This window comes from Cervus canadensis, chromosome 27 (assembly GCF_019320065.1).
Source record: "Cervus canadensis isolate Bull #8, Minnesota chromosome 27, ASM1932006v1, whole genome shotgun sequence".
Lineage (NCBI taxonomy): Eukaryota > Metazoa > Chordata > Mammalia > Artiodactyla > Cervidae > Cervus > Cervus canadensis.
In genome coordinates, this window is record NC_057412.1 from 46846051 (window position 1) to 46872444 (window position 26394).

At 38.4% G+C, this 26394-nt stretch overlaps 2 long non-coding RNA genes across 3 annotated transcripts in view; both read right to left on the minus strand.

Annotated features, from left to right (window-relative positions):
• LOC122428703 overlaps positions 1–26394 on the minus strand; it is a 242651-nt gene that overhangs the window by 85554 nt on the left and 130703 nt on the right. The gene's annotated exons all lie outside the window — the stretch shown is intronic.
• On the minus strand, positions 9123–16267 carry LOC122428704. The gene is made up of 4 exons (XR_006265804.1): positions 15411–16267; positions 14946–15103; positions 14373–14498; positions 9123–9748 (listed from the first exon to the last, which is right to left on the minus strand). It is a non-coding gene; the product is annotated as an uncharacterized LOC122428704 (long non-coding RNA).

Genomic DNA, 26394 nt, shown 5'->3' on the forward strand with positions numbered 1-26394 from the left:
CTTATAAAATTCTGCATGCAATACTTCATTACTTAGATAAATGAATATAAAATCAGTATATATATTTTTTGCATGAGAATGAAAGCTGTGTAACAATGAAAAAAGTGGATGATTTGCCCTCAAAATCAATTTCAGTCTCACCTCTCTCTCTGCCTCTGAAATCTGGTCAACATCTTATTACTTGCTTGTTTTTAAATCTTGGTAAATTTTTTTTGTTTGTTTTTTAACCTCTTCAGGCCTGTTTAAGAAGACCTATGAAAGGACAAGATCAAAACATAGGCAAAGACTTTAGCTTTTGATGTAAGAAGATATTTCTTCTAAGGAAGAAAAAAAACAAACATAGTTTTGATACATGCAGTTTGAACTATCTAGTCTATTATTTTAAGCTTGCTGAGAAGAAAATACAATGAGAATGTCTTAAACAAATGGCTTGCATTATTCATTTCAGTATTATTTTCATTTTGTTGTAATGGACCGCATGTGTGATCATTATTTCTCATTTTCAAGGTCTGCAGTGAGTACTGCTAAGTCAGTTTGTGGATTTAAGTAGCAGGCCAACCACATCAAATACTGCTGGGGCACTAAGTAAATTGGGGAGACAAAAATGTCCATTTAGCTTGCCAACACGAAAGCCTCCTCTGACTTTGACAAAACAGTTTTGATAGAATGGTTGGGTGGGAAGCAAAGCTGAAGAAGAGCTGAAAAGCAAAAAGAAAGTGGATGAAAGTAGATTGAATAAGTTTAGCTATGAAAAAGCAAGAAAATGTGGAAGCTGGTAGCAGGAGGGCTGTGAGAGATTCAGGGAGGATTTCTTTTCCTTTTAATGGGAACTCAAAGAATATGTTTTGTACTGATCCAGTGGAGAGACAGAAGTTGATGATACGGATGTTCCACAACTATTTCAGATTCAACATTTCAGACACTGAATCCACCATCATCCTACCCCTTCCAACTCTCTCCAGTTAGCCTGCCCTGCTCTCATCCCTTAACCAATTTACGGAAGTCCCCCTTACTGCTACCTAAATTAAAAGTCATCCTAGACTGCTCCACCTCTAGCATTTTCCACATGCAATCCATCACTGGGTGATACAAAATTTACGTCCTAAATTATAAACGTCCTTCCCTTCCCCATCCTACTATCAATGTTCTGATTCAGACAGCCACTGTCTCTCGGATGCACACTCTTCACAGCTTCTGGCTGATCACTCTGGCTCCAGTATTTCACTGTAATATCTCCTGTCTATATTGCTGCCTCTGTTGTTGTTTAGTCACTGAGTCACGTCTGACTCTTTTGCAGCCGGGTAGGGACTACAGCCTCCCACACTCCTCTGTACATGGAGTTTCCCAGGCAAGAATACTAGAGTGTACTGACATTTCCTTCTCCAATATTGCTGACAAGTCACTCTCTAACATACATGCCAATCATCTGCCTAAAATTCTGTGATGGTTTCCCAACAATAAAACCTAATTCCTAAGTTTAGTTTATTGGTCATACCATCACTGTTCTTAAGCAAGAGTCCTACTTATGAATGCTGGCTCATAATATATTATTTCAAATATTCAATTTTTGGCTAAAATTGCCCAATTTGACTTTACTATTACTCTTTAAAAATTCAGCTCAGCCTTGATCTCACCCTGGTAGATTTCCCCTCCTCACCTTCACTATTATGAACCCTTCCTCTACATCCCTATGGTAGGTAGAACTCTGAAGTGGTCCCTCAAGATTTTCTGCCCAATTCCCAGGACCATGAATTTGAAGAGAATTCATTCAAGCTCTGACCATGTTAATTAATAAAAAGGATTTTACAGAGGTAATTAAGCTTCTAATTAGTTGACCATGAGTTAATCAAAGGGGATATTATCCAGGTAGGATATATGAGCCTTTTAAAAGCAGAGTTTTCCCTGAATGGCAGTAGAAAAGGAAGTCAGAAAGATTCCAAGCATGAAGGATTCAATGCACCACTGCTGACCTGAAGATGGAAGGGGCCGCATGATAAAGAATACGGAGAGGCTGCTGACTGATGGCCAACAAGGAAGCAAGAACTTCAGTACTGCAATGATAAGGAACTAGATTCTACTAGAAACTCGAATGAGAGTGAAAGTGGATTCACTAGACCTTCCATATAAGAGCCCAGGCTGGCTGTTACCTTGATTTTTGACCTGTTGAGACCCTAAGCAGAGAATCCAAGCAAGCCTGACCAGGTATCTGGACACTGGATAGAACTGGACACTGTTTTAAGTGTGCTAAGTTTGTGAAGATTTTTTATGTAGCAATTGAAAGCTAATGAAACTCCAGTTATTCATCTGTGTTTGCGTTGGCTCCCTGGCATTTCTTATTTATGGTGCTCTCTCCCCAGTTAGTTTGTGAGCTGCTTGGGATGGAAATCATCTTTAAACGATGTTTGTATTCCCAACATCTAGCATTCGGTTCAGTTCAGTTGCTCAGTCGTGTCTGACTCTTTGCAGCCCCATGCATAGTAATTGACATATAGGGTAGGAGATGGTCAGCAAGCAGATACTGAGTATCTTAGGGGAACGTTACTGTATCAGTTGAGTCCTGTGAGAAGCAAACACTGAGAAAGAGTTATGAGCATGAGGAATATGTGGAGGTGGGGAGGGATTCAGGCTTATGAAGCTAAACGAGAGAAGGTGAATTGATCATGGAAATATTCAGACATCCATGCATATATGAAAAAGTCATGACCAACTCTTAGCAATGAGTCTGGAGCTCCAGACCAATATGCAGCCTTTAGAGGAGTGCCATGTTGGGCAGAAATGACCAGGCCCAGTACCTCAATCTACTCCATCGTGGGTCAGGGGCTGCCTAGGGAAAGCATTCCTTGGCCTGAAGGTTGAGGTGGGTCCTGATGGTGACAAAACTAGAAGTGTCTGTTAACTGTTCCTCTTGCAAGTGAACAGTAAGTTTTTTCCGGGAGGAAGATCCAAACATACTCCACAGCTACCATTCTCTATGAAAGATGACTCTCTCTGAAGTGAAACATGAAATAAGCTCTACTCATCAAAGTGGAACTATGAGGTTTTCTTCCAGAAAGAATGCAATAAAGAAAGGACTCCAAAATAATAGTATTCTAAAATTTAGTTAAGAATCAATCCACTATTTTACAATAAAAGTTGCAATGATTACACTTGCTCCTGATATTGATGATTGTGTTTTTCTCAAAGCAGAGAATTATTAGTCAATTATAACTTTCTCAAGGTTTTGGTGAAGAAAAATATTTTCACCTCAAGGGCATATCTTCAGCTCAGAGAAAATTTTGTTTTAATAAACACCAGTGATAACTTTTAAAGGAGTTTAGTTTTCTTAGCATTATTAAAATGAAAAGAGAAAACTCTGTTTTCTTATATGATTCTGTCTGAAATCACATACCTTTGTTCTTACACTGTTTTTCTTATTTGTTTCAACAGTTCTTATTCAGAATTAAATAGGTGTGAATTCTAAGCAAAACTATTCAAAGCTTCTATTATCATTTCACAAGTGCCAAGAACAACAAGACATTGCTCTTTTTTTAAAGAGGACTGAATATTTCAGAGACAAAGAGGTCTGGCAATATACTAGAGGAAGAGTTATTTTCAAACACAGCTGACAAATCATGTTCTTGGACAATTCACATGTTTGAAAGTATCGACTTCACATCAGGGGAAATGTGACAATTAAGAATATATTTTTCCCAAATATTCTACATTTTTATTTATGTATATGAGTATAAAAATTCCCATTGTAAAATGTTCTCAGAAATATAGTTTTAGATTTAATTATACCAAATGACATTTTCCCAACCATAAGGCTGGATGACACTTAATGTCTTTTGATGCCCTTAATGATACCGGTTTTCTCTTAAATCTCCAAGATCTGCCTTGGGGATTGGGACACATTCTAATTGGGATGTTGAGGTTTAACTGTATCATATTATGTTCAAATATATGAACATAAAGTTTTAGAGACATTTGTTAGATTAACACAATTTTTAGAGGTGTAATAATTCTAAGAAAAATCTACCTTTAGTGTCATTTACAAGAATTCATTCTAATTCTGACTGAAATTTCCTACTCTCTTACTAATAAGCAAAAAATGCACACCAAAAAAATATAAAAACATCAATTTAAAGAAAAAAAATATCTTTTCCGCATCCATAATCAACAGTAAAGACAGAAGCCCAGAGCTCTGTGAGTCTGTGACAAGAACTCTCAACTGCCCTTCCATAAACCACATCTTCTTAATCTTTTTCCATTCCACCCCTGGATGACCAGTCAGTCTTTTCATCCCTCAAATTTTAGCATCTCCTTCTGTGTGCTCACTTTTCAGCTGATGGGCTTATTTATTGTTAGTTGGAAGAGTAAGGTTATCAGGGGGGGTTTTCACGTACTGTGATTTCCACGTCTATCAGCTGCCCGCATTTGAGCCCTTATAGGCGCACTGCCTTCCCGTTGCTGCAGATGAACAGTCTTACTTAGCTCCTCTCTGGGCAGAACTTCCAGTGAAGCACTAGCTCCCAAGAAAATTATTCACACTGTAACACAAACTCAGTGTTTTATTTGCACCTTTTTTAAGGCATCTTGATCTCACAACCCTTCTGGAAAAGACTCTTTTCAATGGGAAAACTCCTAAGAGCATATTCCCCCTATCTGCCTTCTCTCCTCTTTTCTTCTCCAGACTCTTGTTACCACCATACCAAAATGGCTCTTGTGAAGGTTAGCATTGCTAAATCAAATAATCAATTTGCAGATCTTACCCTATATGCAATATCTTGTCATTGCTGACATATTCTCAGACACCTTCTTCACTTCTTTTTTAGGGCATTCCTCTTTCTTGGTTCTCCTCCCATCACACTAGCTGCCTCCTCTTGGTCTTTTTGCCATTTCCTCTTTATCTCCCATGTTGCTAATGTTGAAGTACCCAGGTCTCAAGGCCTTGGATAATATCTCCTCTTCTATCTATACACATTTCTTAAAATATCTAATCTATTTTTGAGGCTATAAATTATACCTCCTATCCTGATCTCTCTTATAAAATTCGAGACTGTTATGTCCAACTGCTTACTCCCAACCCACACTTAGATAGCTAATAGGAATCTCAAATGTACCATGTATAAACTGAATTCTGACCTCATCACTTCTTGAAAATTGATCTTTCCTAAATCTTCCCCAGTTTCAGTCCATGGCAACCTCATTTTTCTACATATGTCAAAAAAACCTGGAGTAACTTTGATTCTTCCTTTTTTTATACTCTCCATTAACCCATCAGCAAACCCTGTTGACTCTACCTTCAAAATACATTCAGGAACTGCCATTTTTCCCACTTCAATTGCTACTCTCCTAGTGCAAAGCTACCAACGTCTCTCCACTGAGTTACTTCAATAGACTTAACTAGTCAGCCTGCATCCACTCTTGAACCCCTGCAACTTATTCTCAACCTAAGAAAAATCATATTTCTTCTCTGGTCAAAACCCTACAATAGTTTCCCATCTCACTTCTATCTACAAGGGTGCTCCAGAGAAACCAAATCAATAAAACAGAACAAATTATATTGAGAATATAAAGAGATTTCTTTAGGGTTATGATGGAGGCTGACAAGTCTGAAGTCTACAGGGTAGTCTAGCAGGCTAGAAACTCAGACAGGAGTTGATGTTGAAGCCATGAGGCTGGCTTTCTTCTCTCAGGAAACCTCAAGTTTTGTTCTTATGGACTTTCATTTGATTGAATGAAGTCTGCCACATTATCAAGGACAAACTCCTTTAAAATCAAGATTATAGGTGTCAGATGCATCTACAAAATACTTTGACAACATCTAAATTAGAGTTTGATTAAATATCTAGGTACTATAGCCTAACCAAGTTGACACATGAAACTAATAATCACATCAATCAAAGCCAAAAATCCTTAATATTGCCTTAAAAGCCCTGTGTACTCCATTGCTGTGTTAGCTCTGACTTTCTTTTCACTCTTTCTCTCTAATTCATTCTGCTCAGCCACTTTGGTCTCCTTGCAAGGTCTCAAGCTCATCAAGTACATTCTTTCTTTAGAAACATTGTTGTTCCTACTGAAATATTCTTCCCCAAAGATTTAAAAGGCATCTCTTCACTTTGTTCATATTTTGCTCAAACATCACTTCCCTCCGTTGCTTTCCTGATTTATTATTTTCCATAGCACTCATCACAATCTGACATACAATGCACTTTTGTGCTTATTTATTTATCATGTATTCATCATGTATCTCTCCCCATTAAGATAAACTCCAGTAAGGCAGGGATCTTTATTATAGTCACTGAGGACAGTGTCTGAAATATAATAAGTATTCAATAACCCCTTTTGAATTAATTTTTTTTAAAAAAAAAACCACATCATAGGAATTTCCCTAATGATTACATTGAAGTTTTTCCAGTGAGCGCAGTGAAAGTGACTGGAGTGTAGATTTATAAGCCTGAGCGCTAATGTGGCTCTATCATATACCTTACTTCCTCCCTGATAAATCACTTCCCTACTCCAGGACAGACTGCCCCAATAGCCAAACAAGTGAACTGAATCAGGTTCCTTCCAACCGAGAAATCTCACCTTGTTTCTTTCCTCTACATCTTATTTAAATAGAACTTCAAGAAATACTACAGGTCAAGGAGTTGGAAAAGTCTATACATCTCTCATAAGGGGATTGCCCCCTACTTGAAGCATAGATGATATAAATTAAGATCTACATGGTATGGGGACCTATTTATGCCAGTTAACTAAAAACACTTTCCAGACGCCACCTAACCCCACTGCAATGTTATAAACACGTATTTCCATAATGGCCTGCACACTTGGAGGGTCTACTACATACTTCAGAAGCTGAAGATAGATGCTGAAGGCCCACCTCTTCATAAAGACACCACTTCTTCTTCCTCCAAACCTGAAAACATTCTGCTCTTCTGATTTATATTTTAGTTCCCCTGCCTCAAGATCCCTAAGCACCTACTGTCTTTCTGGAATAAAGCAGCAGTTACATATAAGTAGTCGCTTTGCTTAGAGCTGTCCCAAAGCCTTCTGAATCCCATCATCATGGCCCTGCAGGTGCAAGAAGCCCTGCCCTTCTTTATGGAAAGTAGCAACCAGTGTCACTAGTTGGCAGTTTCAGCAATCTTCAGTGACCCCATTTTTCTCTCTCCCTCTCTCTCATTCAGACACAGAATTATGAGCATTCATTGTCCATAAGATTTTAAATCAATGCAGTCAATACTTTACAATTCTGAACCACAATCAATAAAAGTGGCTTGTACAACACTGCAGTGCATCTTCTTTTGCCTGGGAAACTTTCCTTTCTTATAAGAGAGAGAAAATGAAGAATCTTACACAATCAATAACTCAGATGTTGAGTCTCCCTAATCCTTCCAACACGAGAAAAGGAGCCATGTCAGTTATAATCATAGTATGAATTTTTACAGGGGTTTACTTTCACTAGCTTAATAATAGATTCAATTTTTAAACTTCCCAGAAAAAAAGACTCAAAGCTAAGATTCAAAAGTTCAGCTTAATTCTAACTGCAGTCGCAGGCACAAGTAAATTGGTGCTAATGCAAAAGAAATACACAGAGAGCAATTAAAGGGAAAATCTAAGAATGAACATAGCCGCAAAACGCTTTAATTGAAGTTAATCTCACATTAAAGAAAACCATTATATGAACAAGGCAAATTAAAACAGTTATTAACAATGCAAATGTGCTCGACAAGCCAGCCTTAGCCTTTCAGGCAATGCAGACCAGTCCTGTGAACTCCTGCCTCTCTATCTCCATCACGCCATTAAGGAAAAAAAAAAGTAAAAATGTATATTTTCAGTTTGAAAGAATACACTGATAATTCTAAATTAGTTTTCACTCTCACCCTTCAAACTTACATAGATGGGATTAGCAAATTTCAGGCCCTAGAGAAATATTTTATTTTAATTGGAGGAAAATTGCTTTACAATGCTGTATTGCTTTCTGCTGCACAATAATGTGAATCAAGATATATTTTTAATGCTGAAAACTAACTCACCTCTCTCTAGTGGGCTTCCCTCATAGCTCAGTTGGTAAAGAATCCGCCTGCAATGCAGGAGACCCCGGTTTGATTCCTGGGTCAGGAAGATCCGCTGGAGAAGGGATAGGCTACCCACTCCAGTATTCTTGGGCTTCCCTTGGGGCTCAGCTGATAAAGAATCCTCCTGCAATGCAGGAGACCTGGGTTTGATCCCTGGGTTGGGAAGATCCCCTGGAGGAGAGAAAGGCCACCCACTCCAGTATTCCAGCCTGGAGAATTCCATGGACTGTATAGTCCATGGGGTCACAAAGAGTTGGACATGACTGAGCAACGTTCACTTCACTCTCCCTAGTGCCTAAAATGCCCCCAACACTATTGCAAATTCCTGGCCATTTTTGGATGCCCACTAAAATCAAGACTTTGTCCAAGACCCATGACATACATTATTTCAGCTCAGTACTGTAAAGACACTGCAAGGTAGGCATTATTATTCATATGTTTTGGATTAGATACTCAGGTTCAGAAAGGTTAGGACAATTTACCTATGGCTATACAGCTAATTAGTGAGAAAGCTCAAATGCAAACTTTGGCCTATCAGAATTCACAACTGATGCTCTTTATACTGCTCTGCAAAAAAATGAGTTTCAGTTGAGATTCAGTGACAGGGTAGCTTTAAAAAAAGAAAGAACTACGGGACGCTGGGACTCTCAGGGAAGGACCGCAGCTGCAAAGCCTCTCACCTCCTTTTGCAGATTCCAGGAAAGCAGCGCCCAGGCCCTGCTGAGGGCACAGTGAGATTGGCAAGAAAATCAAAGAAAGCCTTCCTGGGTCTCGGTATTGAGGACAGGGTTGCCCAGGGGTCAGAGAATAACAGAGAGTGACATTTTCAGCAAAATAGGCACCACAGTTCCCGCACATGTGCATTTCAACACCTAGCATCCATTTTTTTTTTTTTTTTTGACAGTGTAACCAAGAGGTTGACCCATGCAGAGTACTTCAGAGTTCAGTCCCCAGGTCAGGAAGATCCCTGGAGACGGGAATACCAACCCACTCCAGTATTCTTGCCTGTGAAATCAACACAGGGACAGAAGATCCTGGCAGGCTACCGTCCATGGGGCCACAAAGCATCAGACATGACTGAGCGCCTGAGCACATTCAGCACACACACATACACGTTAACGGTTTCAGTGCTTTTCTATCTGCTCACGGGAAGATGCAAAAATTGGGGGCCACTGAAATTGTTTATATTAATGTCTAAACATGCATCTAAACCATCTAGGGCCAATATCCTAGGCATGGAATGCTTCCTGGTTTTCTCCACCCTGAATTCCCCTCAGGGTATAACTTCATTGGGCAATTGCAGTGGTGAAGGGCCCAATCTTTGGAGAACTGGAATGGCAGGCAACATTATTTTCTGTATTCTACTCTATGGTGGATGATCCGTTGCCAAATTGTATCTTCAAAACACCCTTTACACAGGAAGAAACTCAAGGGTAATTTTACTTTCCTCCAAATCCAAAAACTAGTCAAGTAAAATCAAGCTATAAATAAATGAATACAGAATAATACAAAAGAAACAGTAGCTTTATTTTTTACAAAAGAAAGATGACTTGTTGTGTGAAGATAGTATCAATATGAGTCTCCCAGCTCCTCATTTCAGTCACATTGCTGTTCCTAAACACCTTCTATGTAGAACTTCTGGGCTCCCACTGAAGAGAAAAGGCAATCTATGTTTGATTTCACATCTAAAATTAAAGTTAAATCAATAGCATCTATGTTAGTTTCCTATTACAGATCTAAAAAATTACTTAAAGCAACACAAATTCATTATCCTATAGTTCTGAAGGTCAGAAGGGCCTTACTGTATATAAAATCAAAGGGGCAGAAGGTCTGCACTTCTTTTCAATTTCCTTGCCTTTTCCAGCTTCTAAAGGCCACCTGCAGACCTTGACTCAGGATCCCGTCTTCTGCCTTCAAAGTCAACAGTGAAGCATCATCATCCAGTCTCTCTCTCTCTGCCTCTAACCATCATTTCCACCCGTCTTTTCTTCTTTTAAAGATGTTTGTGCTTACATTGGGCCCTCTCAGATAATCTAAGAAAAATCTCCCAGTCTGAAAGTCCTAAGCTTAACAACATCTACAAAGTTCCTTTTCCCATGTAACCTAACATTCACAAGTACCTAGGATTAGAACAGGGACACCTTTGGAGAGCCATTATTATGCCTAGCACAACATATTTGTCTGGATTTTATATTCACTGATCTGGAAATAAAGACTTAAAAGAGTTTATAACAGAACATGCTATTGCCTCTTCTGTAAGAAAAATGATGATGAAAATACTTTTAAATATCAAAGTTCTTAGTATGATTCCAAGGAGCAAAACTCTTCAATTTGACATCTAAAAAATATGGTTTACATTTGGGCTACATAACATCTCTGATAAGGGGAGAAGAAATTCCACTGCAGTAAAAAAAGAAATATAATATTGGAGGCCAAAAGATGCAAAAAGTATATGTTTGTGGGGGGTGGGACAGGGATTAGGGGTGGGGGGGCGGGTAGTGTATATTACCACTGAATGACACTGGCTTTAATTCTAGGCTCTTCTGCTTACCAGCTAGGTGACTATAGGTAAGTTACTTAAGAAATCAATGCCTTAGTTTCTCACATGTTAAATGGAGACTGTTTCAGTATTATAGCCATGTTTAAGGCAGTTGTGAGAATTAAAGATCATGCCACATAAGTACCTATCACAGAGCTTGGTCCAGTGGAGTTGCTAGGTAAGTAGTAACTGCTGTGTTTCCATTTCCTTTAGCTTTGTTATTATATAAGGAACTCCCCATGCAAAGATGTTTTCCATTATTTGGTTAAATGTACATTTCTATTTCTGAACAGAGTACAGCTTCAGAAGAAGTCCTGCAGAGCTATAACTCCTTCCATGATGATACTTTATAAGACTGCTTGATGAACTGCCCAATAACAAATTAAAGAAATGGTCACGTTTTGACAATTAAATTACACAAAGCTTCAAAAGCCACAGTCACAGAACTGAAAACAGACAAGTCTAGAATGCTAACTCAGGTAAAGCAGTGCCAACAGGAAGATTTACCATCTGCAGGCTGTCACAGAGGACTTCAGTAATGTTCTGACACCAGTTAGAGGTCAGTTGAATAAATAAAGAGCTACATAGATCTTACAATGTGAATATAATTGCTAACCTCTTTCTCTAGTTTCTTTCGGTCATTAAGTACTACCTGACACCCCCTCACCAAGTCAGCATTTGAAATGAAAAAGTTCCTGACCTAGCTGATCATGACAAGTTACATCAATCCTCAATTAAGCTGGGATATACAGAGAATATCTTTTTAAAAACTGAATGCTAAATATTGAGCAGATAATACATTCCTAACACAAATCTAAAATGAAGCTAACTACAAACAAATATAGAATATTATTCTATAAAAGAAAAAATATTTACAGTTGTTTATAGAAAACACTCTTATTTTTATTGTCAAAATGTCTAATGCAATTCAACAAAACAAGGTAGTCTCTATTAGGAAATATATCAAACATCAAAAAAGGGGATGTAATCAAAAAAACAACAAGAACACCTTCCTGGTGTGGTATCTGCGACGTATATCAAAATGTGTATATTTTGTTCCAAAATCTATTAGAAATTCTACTTGTAAAGTTTATACTCTCATTAAATAGTTATGTAAATTGCAAATTCCATCTACAACCTTTCATATTCATGAACACAATATAAGTATATCAAAGAAACAATGATTTGCTCCTGAATACGGTTTCCTATAAGGAAATGACCTTTTGTTTTCCTGTCTTATTCTTGTGAAATCTGAATGAAAACCAGAAAACTTTTAATGTCTCAAATTTAAAATAACAGCTAGAGATTAAGAGACATATATATACTGTCAGCCAAGGCAAAGGAATTCTACCTGTTAAATCACCAGAGAGTCAGTGCATGCTGCCAAAGGCCTCTTAATTTAATCAGTGTGATTTCATCAGAGTCTGGCAATGAAGAATCAGAAAGTTTATATTCCTTTGGCTGCTGAAACACTGGGGTTTTAACATCTTCATAGAATTGAATCTTCGAGGGATTTATGATGGGAGCCTTTAGCTATCTACAACTCCAAGTTTTTGAAGTTGGGAAAACTATTAAAATAAGAAGAATATAAAATGGCAAGTTCCTTGATGTGAGGCCTTTGCAGCAGGGTATGGTGTTAAATGAAGCTAACCAATTTCCACTCTGTAGTTTTGATAGATGTCCAGAGGGCTTTTTGAAAGAAAAACAAAATGAAAGGAACAAAAGCTGAGTGATCATTTCATCAAGGGACCCTTGGTTTATACTGTGGTTCAATTTAGGCATGTCAATATCAGAAAACTCAAGAAATATAAAAGAACTTCTCCTCCTCAAAACTCATTTCATCTCTCATCCAAGAGCATACCCTAATGTGCATTTTGTCATTTTTTCTGAAGTTGTACTCCTCTTGTATTCCCTTCCAAGAGAAAATATTACTACGTCCATCATCTATAGAAGCTTTAATCCATGACTTTATACACAGGCAAGTATGTTTCACATACAGTAAATCTACTTAACAATTGAATTAGTTTATCAACAGATATTTCTGAGCATCTATAGTGTATTATGACCTAAGCTAAGTTCGAAGAAAGAACAATGAACCAGACAGCTATACTCTCTGCTCTCATTAAATTTACAGTTTACATGTTGGAAAAAAAAAATAAACAACTAACTATTCATTTCAATGTGATAAGCACTGTGAATCAGAATAGGGTACCAGGGGAGCTTTTAATATATTTGAGTCAATGGAGTCTCAGAGAATGACTCATTGGATATATGAGCTAATTTTGAAGGGTGACTAGCATTAACAGGGAAGGTGGCTGGGAATTAGTTGGGGAAGAAGGAAAACTATTCATGCTAACATAACCCGGAGTGGATTGGAGTGCTGAAAGTTTGAGAACTGAGAAAAAACCAGCATGGGAACGGCCAGGAGTGAGGAGGGAGACCATGACAGAAGCGAGAGGGAGAGGCGGCCGGCCGTTAGATCACGGCAGACTTGGGAGGGAAGACCATGACAGAAGCGAGAGGGAGAGGCGGCCGGCCGTTAGATCACAGCAGACTTGGGAGGGAAGACCATGACAGAAGCGAGAGGGAGAGGCGGCCGGCCGTTAGATCACGGCAGACTTGGGAGGGAAGACCATGACAGAAGCGAGAGGGAGAAGCGGCCGGACGTTAGATCATGGCAGACTTGGGAGGGAAGACCATGACAGAAGCAAGACGGAGAAGCGGCCAGAGGTTAGATCACAGCAGACTTGGGAGGGAAGACCATGACAGAAGCGAGAGGGAGAAGCGGCCGGACGTTAGATCACGACAGATTTGGGAGGGAAGACCATGACAGAAGCGAGAGGGAGAAGCGGCCGGACGTTAGATCATGGCAGACTTGGGAGGGAAGACCATGACAGAAGCAAAAGGGAGAAGCGGCCGGACGTTAGATCACGGCAGACTTGGGAGGGAAGACCATGACAGAAGCAAAAGGGAGAAGCGGCCGGACGTTAGATCACGGCAGACTTGGGAGGGAAGACCATGACAGAAGCAAAAGGGAGAAGCGGCCGGACGTTAGATCACGGCAGACTTGGGAGGGAAGACCATGACAGAAGCAAGAGGGAGAAGCAGCCAGAGGTTAGATCACAGCAGACTTGGGAGGGAAGACCATGACAGAAGCAAAAGGGAGAAGCGGCCGGACGTTAGATCATGGCAGACTTGGGAGGGAAGACCATGACAGAAGCAAGAGGGAGAAGCGGCCGGACGTTAGATCATGGCAGACTTGGGAGGGAAGACCATGACAGAAGCAAGACGGAGAAGCAGCCAGAGGTTAGATCACGGCAGACTTGGAAGCCACATCAAAGATACACGTTTACCCTAATCAAAAGAAGAAACCATTGAAAGATGTTAAGCAATACACTGATACAATCAGACTTGTGCTTTTAACTGGTCACTCTGGCTGCTATGTGGAGAAGGGATTAATTACTATTAACCAAGCAGGTATTTCTCAAAAATTCATGAATTTCCCACACCGTACAACAATAGTGAATCAAAAGGAAAATGAGTGCAAAAGTTAATAAAAAACAAATGTGCACCAAAAAAATCTAAATCCAGAGACTGTAACTGTGATTTGGTAGAACACCACAAAAACTGTCTTGTTCAAATAACTACGTCTGTCTTTCCCAATAGCATACATATTTCAAGGCCACATTTATCACCTGCACTTTGTCCATAATTTATCTGCAGCACCTGAAACCGCGGTGGGCAATGGCAGATCCTCACTAAACACTTACCAAATGAATGAATAAAGAAGCAAGGAAAGTTATTTCCACTGTACACCAGTGGTAATTACATTCCCCATTCTCTTGATGGTTTCCATAAATATCTTCTTTCTGTAGAGTCTTCCTCTTCCATCTTTCCTACAATGTACCACAGGGGAAGGTAGTAGGGTTTTGTGACAAGATGAGCACAGTGCTAAGTGATGTCAAATAATAACAATGTAGAAATCAGAAGAAAAGATAAACTAGGGAAACACAAGATACAAAGAGAATGAGTTAGGTTAGGACCTAAATCATTCATTTAAATGAGGTTTCGGGCCCATTAGGGCCTGGTGACTCAGAGTCCCTGATGATACTCTGCTAATGTCTGGGTGTTTACACTGCCCAGAATTCATATGTTGAAACCCCAACCCCCAAAAATGATGATATTAAGACTCAGATACTTTGAGAGGTGATTAGGTCATGAAGGCGGAGCCCTCACTAATGAGATCAGTGTCCTTATAAAAGAGACCCGGAGAGATCCCTTACCTCTCAGGTCTCATAAGTAATTATAGCAAAGAGGCAGCAGTCAGGGAAGCAGAGTCTCACCCGACACTGAATTTGCTGGCACCATGACCTCACACGTCTCGGCTTCTCTAGAACTGTGGGGAGTGAACGTTGTGATAACGTTGTTCCAGCAGCCGGAAAGGGACTGACACACCCGTCTTCAAGAGCTCATACTGAAAAGCTGTCTTAAACGTAATCACCTGGAAGAGTAGCAAGCTCAGTTACATATCCAGATAGCAAAACAACAAAAGCCTCTCCGTGGGTGTTGAGACAGTGCTGCCATCCTCAGGGGAAAGCGTGCAGGAGAGTTTTGTGCAGCAGCTTCGGGGTGACGGCTGAGCAGCTCTGTGGGTCCCATGTCTCCTTGCAGCAACACTGAATACTTTGCATGTAGCCAATTTTCAATCAGCCAGGAAACGCAGATCCTCAAGCATGCATTGCCCATGCACATTTATACACACCCTCAACGCACACACCCCGGCACAGAGAGAAAGGGAGAAGGCCCACCTCCAATGGAAACGTCTGTGAGAACGCATTTGTTCGAGAGGTCTGGCAGGGCTCATAGCAGACTGTGCCCAGAGACCAGCTTCCAAGCCACCTCATGTCACAGAATTCTATAGAAAGATAAACTATGATTCAAAAGTGGGACTAATATAAGGGGATTTCAGATCTATAAAGGCTCACCATATGGGTCCCTGAGAGGTATTTTGTAAAAGAATTACCAAAGAAGATATCAGAGAAAGTAGAAAAATGAAGCCAGGAGGAATTATTGAAATTCAAGAAGTAGTGGTAAGTTAATTACTCAGTGTTACTGTAAAGTTTAAATAGGTATTGATTATTAAAACATTAAAAAACAAACATTTAACACACATGTGTGTGGGGAGGAAGGGAAGAGGTGCCTGAGGTGGGGGTGGAGGACAGAATTGGAAGTTAAAGGATGCAAACACATCTTAGTTTATGTCTTTTAGGGTGTATATATAGATGCTCAATTAATTTAAATCATTGTTTTAAAAAGTATAAGTTTGAACATTTCTGCTAAAGTGACAAAGGAAACATTAAACAAATAAAAATAGAAGGATCATTTTCAGTTTAGGAAATGCAAAACAAAAGCAGGTAGAAAAAAGAAAACATGATGCATCTAACAAAATCCAAGAACGTGGAGAGAAGAAACCAAGATATCACGGTGAAGAGAAAACACAAAGCAACATAGCAGATATTCAGGGGAGACAGTCAACATAAACGTGCTTAAGTTAGCTCATCTGTTGAGAGGCATTTTCAAATTCATTAAAACAAGCTAATTAACCATATTCTATTTTTAAAGGATGTACCTTTTATAAAAAGGACAAAAGAAAGTTGAAGGTAAAGGTGAATGCTAGGAAAATAAATCTGAATTGACTATAGCATACAAAAGAAAATTCAAAGCAAAAGCTTTAAAACAGCTTTCAAGCAGGTCATGACATACTGATAAAACAACAATCTAATGCAAAGATATAAAAATCATAAATTTTAATCATTTAGCAACATAAATTCAAAACTTATAAAGGAAGAACTGATATTCCAAGGAGAAATGGATAAATCTATAGTTCACAGTAGGAAATATAACATATATCAGAAATCAACAGAGAAAACAGAAAATCATATTAGTACAGAGGATTTTCATCCTACATTTTAAAACTCTGATTTAATACACACACACACATACACCAGGAGAAGCTGCATGAAAGAAAACACATTTTTTTTTTAAGCACATTTACACATAGACCAAAAAAAATGATTTTCTATCAGGCCATAAAGAAGGTAACAACGTTTCAAAAAATCAGTATAAGTCTTACAAGGGTTATTCACCAGTCATATTAGAAAAAACTAGAAATCAACAACAAAAAATAGCAAGAAAAACCTGAACTTTTTAAAATTGAAATTCACATTTCCAGTCATTGTACTACACAGGAAATTAAATGCAAATTACAAAATAGTCATCACAAATATGCCCAAGGAGACATGTATAAAGATGTTTAGGTAATCATTGTTTTAAACAACAAATAAAATTTGGGGTAAAAGTCTGTTCTTCAATAGGATAAATAAACTTGCTGAATAAAACATGGGACACTTGCACCATGAAATACAAATTAAATCCATAGATACTACCATGGATCCATTTCTAACATGTATCTCTGAGAAAAGCAACTTGTAAAATAATGTGTATTAATGAGGATATCAACAAAATACAATGCTCACAATCTAATCTACATGGAACTTTTATGTTTGTGTGTGTGTGTGTGTGTGTGTGTGTATAGGGGAAATGTTTTCAATTTTTCACCATTGAGGATAATGTTTGCTGTGGGTTTGTCATATATAGCTTTTATTATATTGAGGTATGTTCCTTCTATTCCTGCTTTCTGGAGGACTTTTATCATAAATGGATGTTGAATTTTGTCACAGGCTTTCTCTGCATCTATTGAGATAATCATATGGTTTTTATTTTTCAATTTGTTAATGTGATGTATCACACTGATTGATTTGTAGATACTGAAGAACACTTGCATCCCTAGGATAAAGCCCACTTGGTCATCATGTATGATCTTTCTAATATGTTGTTGGATTCTGTTTGCTAGAATTTTGTTAAGGATTTTTGCATTTATGTTCATCTGTGATATTGGCCTATAGTTTTCTTTTTTGTGGCATCTTTGTCAGGTTTTGGTATTAGGGTGAAGGTGGCCTCATAGAATGAGTTTGGAAGTTTACCTTCATCTGCAATTCTCTGGATCAGTTTGAGTAGGATAGGTGTTAGCTCTTCTCTAAATTTTTGGTAGAATTCAGCTGTGAAGCTGTCTGGTCCTGGGCTTTTGTTTGCCGGAAGATTTCTGATTACAGTTTCTAAATAGAAAACCCTAAGGATTCCACCAGAAAATTACTAGCGCTAATCAATGACTCTAGCAAAGTTGCAGGATATAAAATCAACACACAGAAATCCCTTACATTCCTATACACTAACAATGAGAAAACAGAAAGAGAAATTAAGGAAACAATTCCATTCACCACTACAATGAAAAGAATAAAATACTTAGGAATAAATCTACCTAAAGAAACAAAAGACCTATATATACATATATATATATAGAAAACTATAAAACTGGTGAAAGAAATCAAAGAGGACACAAATAGATGGAGAATATAATATAGCGGATCAAAAGAATCCATATAGTGAAAATGAGTATATGACCCAAAGCAATCTATAGATTCAATGCAATCCCTATCAAGCTACCCATGGTATTTTTCAGAGAACTAGAACAAATAATTTCACAATTTGTATAGAAAAACAAAAAACCTCGAATAGCCAAAAATCTTGAGAAAGAAGAATGGAACTGGAGGAATCAACCTGCCTGACTTCAGTCTCTACTACAAAGCCACAGTCATCAAGACAGTATGGTACTGGCACAAAGACAGAAATATAGATCAATGGAACAAAATAGAAAGCCCAGAGATAAATCCACATACCTACGGACACCTTATCTTCAACAAAGGAGGCAAGAATATACAATGGAGAAAAGACAATCTCTTTAACAAGTGGTGCTGGGAAAACTGGTCAACAACTTGTAAAAGAATGAAACTAGAGCACTTTTTAACACCATACACAAAAATAAATTCAAAACGGATTAAAGATCTAAATTTAAGGCCAGAAACTATAAAACTCCTAGAGGAGAACATAGGCTAAACACTCTCTGACATAAACCACAGCAGGATGCTCTATGACCCACCTCCCAGAATATCAGAAATAAAAGAAAAAATAAATGGGACCTAATTAAAATTAAAAGCTTCTGCACAACAAAGGAAACTATAAGCAAGGTGAAAAGACAGCCTTCGGAATGGGAGAAAATAATAGCAAATGAAGCAATGGACAAAGAATTAATATCAAAAATATACAAGCGACTCCTGCAGCTCAATTCCAGAAAAATAAATGACCCAATCAAACAGTGGGTCAAAGAACTAAACAGACATTTCTCCAAAGAAGACATACAGATGGCTAACAAACACATAAAAAGATGCTCAACATCACTCATTATCAGAGAAATGTAAATCAAAATGACAATGGGGTACCATTTCATGCCAGTCAGGATGGCTGCTCTCCAAAAATCTACAAACAATAAATGCTGGAGAGGGTGTGGAGAAAAGGGAACCCTCTTTCACTGTTGGTGGGAATGCAAACTAGTACAGCCACTATGGAGAACAGTGTGGAGATTCCTTAAAAAACTGTAAATAGAACTGCCATATAGCCCAGCAATCCCACTGCTGGGCATACACACCGAGGAAACCAGATCTGAAAGAGACACGTGCACCCTAATGTTCATTGCAGCTCTGTTTATAATAGCCAGGACATGGAAGCAACCTAGATGCCCATCAGCAGATGAATGGATAAGAAGCTGTGGTACATATATACAATGGAATAGCACTCAGCCATTAAAAAGAATACATTTGAATCAGTTCTAACGAGGTGGATGAAACTGGAGCCCATTATACAGAGTGAAGTAAGCCAGAAAGATAAAGACCAATACAGTATCAGTTCAGTTTAGTTGCTCAGTCATGTCCGACTCTTTGTGACCCCTTGAATTGCAGCACGCCAGGCCTCCCTGTCCATCACCAACTCCTGGAGTTTACCCAAACTCGTGTCCATCAAGTCAGTGATGCCATCCAGCCATCTCATCCTCTGTTGTCCCCTTCTCCTCCTGCCCCCAATCCCTCCCAGCATCAGGGTCTTTTCCGATGAAGTCAATTCTTCGCATGAGGTGGCCAAAGTACTGGAGTTTCAGCTTCAGCATCAGTCCTTCCCATGGACACCAAGGACTGATCTCCTTTAGGATGGACTGTTTGGATCTCCTTGCAGTCCAAGGGACTCTCAAGAGTCTTCTCCAACACCACAGTTCAAAAGCCAATACAGTATACTAACGCATATATATGGAATTTAGAAAGATGGTAATGATAACCCTGTATGCGAGACAGCAAAAGAGACACAGATGTATAGAACAGTCTTTTGGATTCTGTGGGAGAGGGCGAGGGCAGCATGACTTGGGAGAATGGCATTGAAACATGTAAATTATCATCTGTGAAACAAGTTGCCAGTTCAAGTTCAATGCATGAGACAGGGTTCTCGGGGCTGGTGCACTGGGATGACCCAGAGGGATGGGATGGGGAGGGAGGTGGGAGGGGGGTTCAGGATGGGGAACACATGTACACCTGTGGTGGATTCATGTCAATGTATGGCAAAATCAATACAATATTATAAAGTAAAAAAATAAATAAGTAAATAATAAAATAATTATGAATTTATAGGCTGTTGTAAGAAATAATACAGTGAGATCCCATGTACAATTTACCCAATTTTCCCCAATGGTAACATCTCGCAAAACTACAGTACTGCATTACAGTCAGGATACGGACAATGATACAGTCAAGATATAAAACACTTCCATCACAACAAGGATCCTTCATGTTGCCATTTAAGAGCCATATATCTTCTCCTTTTAACCTGGCAACCGTTAATCTGGGCTCTATTTTTATAATCTTGACATTTCAAGAATGTTACAGAAGGGAATAATATAGTATGCAACCTTTTCGGATTGCACTTTTTTCCCTCTGTATAATTCTCCAGATAGTCATATAAGTTGTTGAGTATAATTAATAGTTCGGTTCTTTCACTGCTGAGTCCTAATCCATGGTACTAGAGTTTAAACACTCTCCTCTTAAGAACTAAGAGAGCTGAATCCTTGTATGATCCATGTAAAGGTTTTTGTGTGAATACAAGTTTTCATCATTTCAGGATGAATGCCCAAAAGTACAACTGCTTGGTTGTAAGGTAGCTGCATGTTCAGTGTTTTTAAAGAAACTGCCAAATTGTTCTCTAGAGTGACTGTACTATTTTACATGCCCACCAGCAATGCATGAATTACTAATTTTTCTACAATCTTGTCTGCACTGTGTGTTGTCCCAGTCTTTATTTTAGCCATTTGTAGACACTCCCATAGGTGTGCAATGATATCTCATGATTTTAATATCCATTTCCCTAATAATTATGATGATGAGCATCCTTTCTAAGTGACTATATTTTCATCTGTAACTCTCCAGAGAAATGTTTGTCTCATGCCCATTATCTAAATGAGTGTTTTACTATTGAGTTTTGAGGGTACTTTATATGTTGATACACTAATTCTTTGATAGGTATATGGTTCGTAAATAATTTCTCCCTCTCTATGGCTTATCTTTTTAGCCTATCAACAGGTGGTTGTTTTTTGTTTTGGCAGAGTAAAGGTTTTCATTTTGATGGGGTTCAGGTTATCAATTTTATGAATGGTTCTTTTAAAATAAATTTAAAGAGCTCTTTGCCTAATGGTAGAGATCAAAAAATTTCTTTAATTTTTTCTAAGGATGTTAATAATTTTACATTTTCAGTTTAAGTCTTTGATACATTTTGAGCTCATGTTTGTATAAGATGTGAAGGTATGAGACACAGATCAAGGTTCTTTTATTAAAAAATGGATATCCAGTTGCTCCAATTGTTGAAAAGGCTATCCTTCCTCCATTGAATTTTTTTTGCAGTTTTGTAAAAAATGAGTCGGGACTACATTTGTGGGCATAAATCTGGATTCTCTGCTCCGCTGCATTGAGCTCTGGGTCTTTCTCCAACAATGCCATACATCAGGACTGTGATAACACAAATACTAGATTTTTTGTTATAGTTATGCAGATCATGGAGGTGGGCTAATCTTTTTTAGTCTCTTTTCTCATTTTTTCCTCACACAGCAATTTCTATTGTTCTGTCTTCAAGTTCCCTAAAGCCTTTGTCTTTTCCCACCATTCTGCTGTTAAACCAATTCACTAGCTTTTTTTAGAATTTTAGTTACTATATTTTTTAGTTCTATAATTTCCACAGGATTCTTCTTCATATCTTCAATTTCTTTATGAGATTTATTGACTTCTTTGCTGAGACTTTTTTCTTTGTTTGAGCAAGTTAATAACTGTTCACTAAAGCATTTTCATGCTTAAACTCTTTTTTTAGGTATTAATAATCAGAATATCTCTGCTTGGTGTTGGCATCTATTGGGTATCTTCTTTATTTCAGGTTGAGAACTTCCTTGTTCTTCAAATAAGGAGTCATGTTTATTGAAACCTGCACATTGTGGATGTTATGTTATAAGACACTTTATCTTAACTGTCTTCTGTTTTAGCCGGCTTTCTCTGAAACCACTCAACAAAGAAAGTAGAGATGCTGACTCGTTACTGCCAGGGGGAGGCAGACGTTCAGGTTCCTCATTTAGCCTTCATGTATGTCCAAGATGTGGGCTAACTGGTACTATTAAGCAGGGGTTGAAATTCTATCCCCCCAGCAGAACAACAGTGATAATTCTCTAGTGGAAGAGATACTGCACTGTTATTGTTACCCCCAACCTCAGCTATCCTGACACTGACAATCTTTCCTATTTCTCAGGGCATCCATGAAAGTCACATGGGAAAATCATGAGCTACCAGAAAATCTCAAAAACTCAATGACAAATCTCTCCCTTCACCCATGGTCTCTTGAACAGTTCCATGCTTGACTCTGGCATGCCACTAAACTGATCTGAAAATCCAAAGTTACAGTGAGCTCAGCTCACTGCCAAGTAAGCACTTTCCTGAGGCAGGTCTTAAAATATGCTAATAGGAATGTAAAAACACTAAATTTATTTTACACCCATAAGACTCATACTGGAATATTCATCTTCAGCTGTGGATTCCTATCTTAGTGCTTAATATAATGAAACCAAAGGCATCTGAATAAAAAGTTGCTAAATTTATAATAAACAACTGCTTGTCAAGACAATTTATTACTGGTACATTATATGCCAGAGGATGTAATTTTATGCAGTTTAGATGCAAACATATAGAACTATTATTCACATCTGCATTATCTACTCTGTCTTTGCTCCTCTCCTGAGATGATTCCCTGAGTTCTTCATTCCCTCAGCAGCTGTGAGAATTGGTAAGGAGCTGATAGCCTCTTACTTCTAAGTCTCCAACTGCAGATTTATTAAATAGCTTTTTAAAGACTCAGCAAGTCTGGTAGATAACTAAGGCAAATCAACATACCTCAGTAAGGCTCCTCACTCTACAGTGGACATTGAGGCCCAGGAAAGATAAGCAGACTATCAAGCAATCCTTCACTATCACTATCCTTAGAACTAATCACTTACTTACTTAGTGTGAACTTACTCACTTAGAACTATCACTTACTTAGAACTAATTGCTGGGAACATTTTCCTACCAACCCTTCTTTCTCTGGTTACTCACTTGTTTTCTAGACTAATTTGAGGTGTAATTAGGTCAATTTTCTTTTACAAAAACTGATGAAGATAAAGCTCAATCTTATCATCACTGGAATATAATTTAGATGTGGCCTTTTAGTGAATGCATACCACCCTTATAGCAGGGAAGAAGGATGTTGCTTTTGCCCTCCCCCACTTGCTCCCAACAAGGTGAGGAGACAGTGGGGCCATGAAACTAGGCCCAAGCAGATAGATGTCCCCACTTTTGGACCATTATCTTTGTATCTAGGCCCCTACTGTGTCTTCTCCAGTTGGCCCAACCTTCTTCCAGGAACCACACAAGCACTTCCAAGAGTCTACACTCCTAACGTTATATCAGTGATGTGACCTAGGTACAGCCAAGGACGGCTCTAGACAGAAGATGTGGGTGGAGGAGTCCAATAATCCAAATTTGAATATAGCCCTCCCTGTAATTATGAAAGTATATTTGTTAAAAAAAAAAAGGAGGACAAAATATATTTTATTCACCAGTCTGTTGGCTCAGTTTATAACTTCTAAATATTTAGACATATGGCAAATGGGCCTCCATCTCTATATTTCCTTCTGGGATCTTACAACTAGTAGAATTAAACTCTAGGCTAAATCTTTGTGTGGTAAAAGTAAATGCCTACAATTATTTGCTAATTATAAGTGACAGGAGTTGGTTCCAATGAGAGTACCAATATAAAAATTCCAACCGTGTATCTTTAAGATCCTGGGAAACATAGGATAATTAAGAATGGAAGAGATAGAAGTATCTCTATAAAACCTGGGCATCAGAAAACACTTTAAGATTATGGAGTCCTATCTTCCAAGAAGGATTCCTTCACCCCCCGCCCCAAATGAACCAGGTGCCCACATCCAGGAAATCACTGTATCCTGTCCTACCATAGCACTGTACTATAACTACTCACATGCCTGCATCTCCCACCAGACAGAGTTCTAAGACAGAAATACCATTAATCTGGTTTACTACTTTATCCTGAGTACCTTATCAGGCATAATGTACAATTCAATTAACATAATTTGAAGGAACAAATCAAAAAGTGAACAAATGTTCAGTCCCTCACTCGTGTCCGGCTCTTCGTGACCCCATGGACTGTAGCCTGCCAGGCTCCTCTGTCCAAAGAATTCTCCAGGCAGGAACACTGGAGTGGGTTGCCATTTCATCCTCCAGAATATCTTGCTGACCCAGGGATTGAACCCTTGTCTCCCGTATCTCCTGCACTGCAGGTGGATTCTTTACCTGCTGAGCTATCGGAAAATCTGTTCTATCCTAACAGAGATAAAACAGAAAATGGAAAACTGACATTTTCAAATCTTCAAATACTGGGCAATGTGAGGAATGCACTCCTCAAAAAATGGGTAGGAACAGATTATAACTAGTAAGAAAATATAAATTTGACTCATCAGAGAAATAAACCCTGGAGCAAGAAGTCACAGTATTCTGATAACTAGAGTGAAATTTTCCAGTTTGAGAAAGCTTTAATGAGTTCCCTAAAGACAAGACTGGAGTCTAATCCATCTCTGTACCCCCAGAATTTAATGCAGTGACTGTACTGCAGTAGGTGCTCAAAAAACTTTTGGTGAATAACTAGACTAAGATACTTTCCAAGAAAAAAAAAAAACTAAACTCAATTTCAATGTTATATAACCATTGTTCAGAATACATGCTCTAATAAGCACTGAAATTCAGTCAAAAGATACATTTTGATTGTGTAATTGTTATCTTTAAATGTACTGGATTGTAAAGTCCATGATGGTAGCTCATGTATATAAAGAGTATGAGTACATAGATAGTATTAGTTTCCAATATCATTTATTTAAATGATAGTGTTCCAGTTATCTACAACCATAAAACAAATCCCCTAAAATTTTGTAGCTTAAAATCACAATAACCATTCTATTATCTCTTATGATTTCTCTGGGTCAGGTATTTGACCAGGGCACAGTGTAAAAAAATCTGTGTCTTTTCTATGAAGTTTGAGGTCTCAGCTGAGAAGACTTAACACACTTAAATAACTGGATGAATGGAAGGCAAAATCGTCTAAAAGCTCACTCATTCATATTTCTGAAGGCTGCTGCTAACTGTAGACTTGGGCCTTAGCTGTAGTTTTATTAGAATTATCTGCCGAAATACTTAGCATAATCTCTCATGGTTTGTCTGTTTCTTTAAAGCATAGAGAGAGGGCTCTAAGAACAAGTATCCCAGAAATAGGAGGCAGAAGCTCTATCACCATTTGCTGTTTGAATTCAGAAGTTATATAGCTTCACTTCTACCAGTCACAGGTCCACCTAGACTCTAAGGAATAGCGTCAACATCACATTATATTATAACAAAAGCATAAAGAATAGGTGATCTTGTTGCTGTCAATGTGAAAAATGCAATCTGTTATAGTCCACCCTCTGGCCACTATAATTCACATCCCTCAAGCATACAAACCATCTCCTTTGCCGCCACAGACCACCAAGTCTAATCCATTACAGCAACAGCTCAAAGTTCATGAGAATCATCTAAATCAAGCACATGGGTCTCCTTAGCTGAGATACTTCAACTGCAGCTTCTTAAGCACCCTTTACTTCCTGCTGGGAAGGCACTGGGAGACAAGTTAGGCATCAATAGATTATCAGAGAACTGTCTTTCCTGCAAATGTCTCAGGCAGCAATAGTGGAACAGGCATGGAACAAACATTCTATAACTCTCATTCAAAAAGGGAAAAAGCAGGAGGCACACAGTGGTCAGTAGTAACTAGTTAACTAGTAATTCTGAAATCCATCCTGATAATTGTCATTTCTTTAATTAAAACACAGTACTACTCCTTAAGAATGATTCTCCACAACTCTTGGTTCTGCCATATGAATTATCTTTCCTTTTATGTGTAAGTCAGCTCATGTTTACAGCTGAGTAGTTTTCTTAAGATGTATCCTGTTAGAAATTATGGAAAAGGGGACCAAAAATCTCTTTTACTTGTCTCTCTCTGTCCCTTTCAGTCCAAGCTAGTGGGGCCTCCATGAAATTAAAAATGCCATGGGTTTTCCTATGACTCCTTTTGGTGTTCATTCACTTCATTAGGCAAAAGCTGTAACCACAAATCTCTTCTAGATGAGCTTCACTATCTAGTCCTCCCTGAAACGTTGCAGTGGTTCAACAACTGTAAGAA